Here is a 6,098-nt window from a genome sequence, read left to right as displayed (position 1 = left end):
TTAAAATCGTTTAAATAATAGAAATTATATATTTACATAAAATTGTTCGTGAATCGTCGGAATCATATAAAAGTTAGGTTTAAATTTAGTCAGAAATTTCCGGGTTGTTATAGATAGGACAAGATATAGTCCGGCTATACTTGTTCCCTTATTCTCTCACTCATCATGCCCAAACCTGGTTTGAAGGGCTGGAAAAAGATTCCATCACGTCTTGGACGGAGATGGCTACTAAATTCTTAACCAAATATTTCCCTCCTTCTAAACAAACCAAGCTGAAGAATGACATCATTAACTTCAAACAAAGTTATGATGAATCTCTTTACACTGCATGGGAGCGTTTCAAAACCCTGCTGAAGAAATGCCCTAATCACCAATTAGAACGGTCAGCCCAAATCTGTACCTTCTACAATGGTCTTACGGTAAATCATAGGACGACGATCGATGCAGCAGCTCAAGGGAATCTGATGAACCAAACCGCAGATGAAGCATGGGAATTGCTCGAGAACATGACGATGCATCATCATGACTGGAACAGTGGTGAAACAACTTCATCATCTGCCCCGCTCTCCGCACTTAACAATCAAACAGAGGCTATCAAATCCCTCACGGACAAGATGGAATCTCTAGCTAAGCAACTCGGAGAATTGAAGACGCAGCCGCAGCAGGTTAACCAAGCTCAAGCTTGTGTGAATTGTACCAACCCGCAACCCACTGAAGAATATCAAGTTGAGTACGAGAACCCTGACGGTTCAGTCTGTTACGTTCAATACCCAGCTCGTCCACCAAATCCCGGATTCAATCAAGGGCCACCAAGGGTTAATCAATTTCAGCGAAGCAACCAACCTTTTCGCTATCGCTATCCACCTTACCCAGCTCAACAATCTCAATTGACTTATGATCAACCACTTCCACTCACTGGTCCCCCAGTTGAGGAAACTTCCCCTACCACCCAGATTACAAAAGCAGCTAACCCCACTCTCGGAGCAGATGAACAGTTAACTCAGTTCATTCAAGGTCAACAACAGCTAAATCAGAGAACTGCAGCCAGACAAGATCAGACGGAGATACTAATGAGAAATCAATTGGCTCTGCTCAAAAGCTTGGAAACGCAGCTCGGACAGTTATCACAACGCCTTGAAACCCGACCGCAGGGAAGATTGCCAAGTAATAGTATCCAAAATCCCCACATAGAAGAAGCAAAGCAAATGGATTCTGTGATCCCGGAGGAAGAACCAAGGAGAAGGTCAGCTAGGCTTAAGAACAAATCGACATATACTCAGAAGCTGACTCCTGAAACTCCAGTTCGCGTACCTTATCCTGGGAGGCTACAAGGAGAACCATCCAAGCTTGATTCTTTCAAGCTTGATGGAAGATTCTTGGACACCATGTTCAAAGTTCCCAACCAGAAGAGATACATCCGAAGGCTTCTTTCTACTAAGGAGAGGATACCAGACTCTAACAAAATTCCACTGAGTGAAGAATGCTCTGCATTACTCAGAAACTCTCTACCACCGAAGCTAGGAGATACGGGCCGATTCGTATTCCTGTGTTCAATCTACCAATCTGGAACCATTCATGCGCTAGCAGATTTAGGAGCAAGTATCAACCTAATCCCCTACTCTCTTTACAAGAGATTAGAGTTAGGAGACTTGTCACCTACCAAAATGACAATCCAACTTGCCGATCATACAATTCGATATCCTAAGGGCATAATTGAGAACGTCTTGGTGAAAGTCGACAAATTCTTATATCCTACGGATTTCGTAGTTATGGATATCAAGGAAGACCTACACACCCCAGTAGTGTTAGGAAGACCTTTTATGAATACGGCTAGGACTGTCATTGATGTGTACAATCAAACCATGATCTTACGATCACATGGGGAGAGCGTTACCTTCAAAATTGACCGACCAACCGATCTTTCTGGACAGGCAGAGATGTTTGCTATTTCCACCAGACGGATTACTTCCGATGATGAGTCATTACCTCCAGCCAATGATATCGAGATGGGTGTCGAATCACAGCCAGTAGACGACCCAGAAATGGAAGAAGAGGATCCCAGCGAAGAAATAGAGGAAGAGGAGGAATCTGAAGAGGAAGAGGAAATGGTAGATGTAAAAGAAACTGCGACAGCATCCGTTCCAAGTACTGAGCGTCATGAAGAAATAATGAAGCTTGAGACGGCAGCTCACAGTTTAATCATTCGTTTCAAGAAGAAGACCGTGAAGGCTGAGGTCAAGGACATAGAAATTGATCCCGCAAGTATCAAAGTAGAGAATCAGAATACTGAAGAAACCCGCTCATCAGACGCATCCTCAGAGGAGCAAGATACCGATGATGACGAGGAAGAGCATAATGAAGACATTCTGACCAACTCGCACTCTCCAACCGAACAAGATCAAGGAGAGCCGGACTCTTCCTCAGATCGAATTCCGGTTATATCCACACATGCAGACATGATAACCTTCATCAATGATACCGATGATTTTGAAGACATTCTAGAGGCCATCCGAAAGTCAACCATTGACTTTTCGCTACGCTTAACAGAACGAATCACGGCTATCAAAGAAGAACACCGCCTCTATATCCGAAGAGAGGACAATGATGTTGAAATCCTAGAAGAACGCATTCAAGACTTTATCAATTCTCTTCACGATCATATCTATCACGAAGAAAGGCCGCGAGAGCATAATTCAGTGGTTCGCACTATTCTAGAGACAAGATTCTGTCGAGATCAGAAGATCATTTACTTTAAGGTATACAACGCCTTAGCAGGATCTGCACTTCCGTTCTCACGAAACGAACGAGCACTACTGACTCTCATCCGGAAGCATATGGATCTTTCCACCGGCCGCCCAACTTACCATTCTGATTTACAAATGATCGAGGATATTCATAGCTTTTTCGCTCTCTTGGATAGAGATAATTTTGAAAGCACACCAGACAGGCTAGTGATTTACGTAACAATTGATCACCATGCTGATCTGATTATCAAGGAGTTACAAGACGCTGTTATGGAGGAAGCAAGGCGAAACAATCCGTTCTCTCATCTTGAACCAGACCGAGTCAACATTGCCACCTACGTTACGAAGCAGTTATCACGTATCTTCCACGAATCCACTGATCCTAGTTTCATATTTAAAGCTGGATGTCGGGAGATATACTCAAAGACGGTGAAATTAATACTCGGCTCAGGATTGCTGTTCACTTCTTTCCAGCTTCGTCTTTTGACTAATCTGTGCAAAGCTACCGACTCTTACTGTGGAGATCACCGTTCCGAAGACTTCGAAATTCTAAAGATACAGTTTCTTACATTATTTGAAGACCTCAGAAATGAGCATCCCGTCAGAGAAATCATCAACACCAGCACTGCTACCATGATTGACATCCATGGGTCAACCAGCCGAGCTGTGGATCACATTCTCATCGGACTTCAGGACTTATCAAGAGCAGAAACTGCGCACTACTTATCTTTCAGAAGATCTTCTAGGGAAGTACCGGATCTGTTACCTCTATTGGTCCGACACTTTCTCAGGATTTATCCACCAAGACTCACATTCCCTCGAGAAGACCAAGATCACTACCATCAGCGAGGAATGTTTGCTTTTTGAAGCGTCATTACGGTCGAGCCAACGACCTTAAACAAAAGCGCTTCTCGGGAGGCAACCCGTGCAATAAAGTAGAGTAGAAGAATAAAGGATGACAAAGACACCGATAAAGAAGCGAGGAAGCCAGCCGCATCTGCTAAGGGTATTTCTTTCTTTCGCCACTAGCTCAAGATTCAAACTATACCGCATCCTAGCTTATCACTAAGTGTGGGATAACACCCGATCAAAACACTAGACAAATACTCCCAAAACTTCAAACTCCTAAGTGTGGGATACACTAGGAACATTGGGGACAATGTTCGTCTAAGTGTGGGATGTTGGTATCTTTTTATGCTATATCATAATAAACCATTACGAAGATTCCAAGTCCTTAAGCCAAATTTCAAAATTTTACCCCTTTTTGGAAAATATTTTTGAAAACCTTAACGTTTGTCAATAAAGATAAGGCTTAAGTAAGGTGGAATTCTTGTTGGGTTGAAATCTCTAATAGAGCATTGCATGACTAAGGCATTATCGACCTAAATTGATTATGGTGAGGCACCCCAAAAAGACCAGCATTCATCTTTAATGCTTCACTATTTTCCGTTGAGAGTGCCGATGTCTGTGCTCAGAATCAGAACTTGCTCTAGATCTTCATCTCCAAGCAGCAAAACGTGATCGGCTGTAATCAAAATAGCTTCTCATTTGTCAAACATAAACCTTCCGCACCTCCATTGCTTCTACTCAACCACATCTCCATCACCACCACATTTCCTTTATTATCTATCTAGAAAAACCCAGAAAATGAGATCCCTTCCGAAAACCCAAGGTTATAAACCTCTCAAGTATCGTGGCAAAGGTCTTGAAGAAAGTGTGCCGACAAAAAGTTTCTCGAGAAGAAATCTCAAAAAAAAAAAAAAAAAAAAAAAATTTATGAAGTTCTGAGAAAAGGAGCAGAACTAAGAGAAATGCCGGAGAAGAACTCGACCGAAAATGATTATCAGATGAAGAAAAGTTCAAAAGTGTTTCTCAGATATTTCAGCACTCCTATCTATCCAAATAAAGTCTAAAAGACTACTTTTTATCACCCCTCAAAAACAACTTCACCACCACTCCAAAACTCCCTCTCCATCACTGACAAATGATCAATAAAAGCTGAGATTACTACCGTTTTCGCATATGCAGCAAGGATTTGAGTCTTTATCAAGCCTATGACGATGAGTGCAAGCATGACTGGCTATGAGCGTACTTCATTTCTTAGATTTATAGGGAACCCTAAACACTTGAGTGATTTGAGTGACCCGTGAAAGCTAGCCTATGTCATGTAACCTCCTCGCATGCTTGCAGAGATAACTTCAATCATAACATAGATAACTCACCTTATCTTTTTGCACTTATAATAAAAGCAAACCGTTTAGGCTATTAGAAAAGAAACGCCGAAAGGGTAAAGAGTTTGCTTGAGGACAAGCAAAGTCTAAGTGTGGGATATTTGATATCGGCTAAAAAGTCACGTTTTCACCCCGGTATTGAGGCCCAAAAACAAGGAAGATTCCAACTTTGTCGGCAAAATACCCACTTCGTCGGATAGAATTGAAGAACAAGTAATTACGAAGACGGTGCAAAAAGAATCAAGAGAATCGGAGCTAAAACGAAGATTCTAGAGCGAAAACGGTGAAAGTCAAGAAATCAAATTACGATCCAGGAAACAAGCTGACCAAGACCACGGATCCGGCCCACCATCCGGCCTGCCATCCGGCCTGCCACAATGGATCCGGCCTGCCAAATCCGCCCCACCATCCGGCTAGGCAGAACGGATCCGGCTTGCCAGATCCGGCCCACCATCCGGCCTGCCATCCGGCCTGCCAGCCGGATTTTTGGGCAGTTTCAAGTCTATTTAAAGGGCTTTGTGCATTCATTTTCAACACACACTTCAATTCACTTCTTTCTCTCTCTTGTACAATATTAGTCATACTCTCAAGGCCTTCGACTCCGTGCGGGAAACCTAGTACCCGGAGAAGAACGCCGAAGATTGTATTAGGAGCGGTCTGGAGTCTTGAAGTTGTCACTTTTGTATTCAGAACTCGTTTAATCTACTGGTACTTCTATCCCTTATCTTATATAATGTTTATTGATATTATTGCCATGATTAGCGAGTAGTTATCTTTAGTGTATGCTATGATGTATCCAGTTATAATGCAGAAATAATATTATGGCTTGCGTATGTTGTTGAGATGCTTTCCGATTATGCTTTAAACTCAATCGCTTTTCCAACTAATAGAACGTAGTTATAGGCTCTGTTATTGGGAAGTCGCGAACCCCGATTCAGAGTACACTATCTGTGTCACCCCTTGGTAAGAGAAATCTCTCGGATACAACGTAAGATCGATTGAGGCACACCGGTTGTAGTAAGTCTATCGAGCTTTGGATTCCGACTGAGGACTCTTTCGTAGTGAAACATCTGACTAGACCCCTAGTACATTGTCGGTCCCCAGACCATGCTGGTGTAGTCAC

The 6,098-nt window shown here is 42.7% G+C and overlaps 1 non-coding gene across 1 annotated transcript; it reads right to left on the bottom strand.

Moving 5' to 3' along the window:
- Window positions 1-269: 269 nt before the first annotated feature.
- Window positions 270-376, bottom strand: LOC139878958 (small nucleolar RNA R71). Its single transcript, XR_011769818.1, has one exon. It is a non-coding gene; the product is annotated as a small nucleolar RNA R71 (small nucleolar RNA).
- Between the last annotated feature and the right edge of the window lie 5,722 nt (window positions 377-6,098).

This window comes from Rutidosis leptorrhynchoides, chromosome 11 (genome assembly GCF_046630445.1).
Source record: "Rutidosis leptorrhynchoides isolate AG116_Rl617_1_P2 chromosome 11, CSIRO_AGI_Rlap_v1, whole genome shotgun sequence".
In the NCBI taxonomy this organism is placed as follows: domain Eukaryota; kingdom Viridiplantae; phylum Streptophyta; class Magnoliopsida; order Asterales; family Asteraceae; genus Rutidosis; species Rutidosis leptorrhynchoides.
The sequence above is the reverse complement of the archived record's forward strand: the minus strand, read 5'-3'. Positions and strand labels throughout refer to the sequence as shown.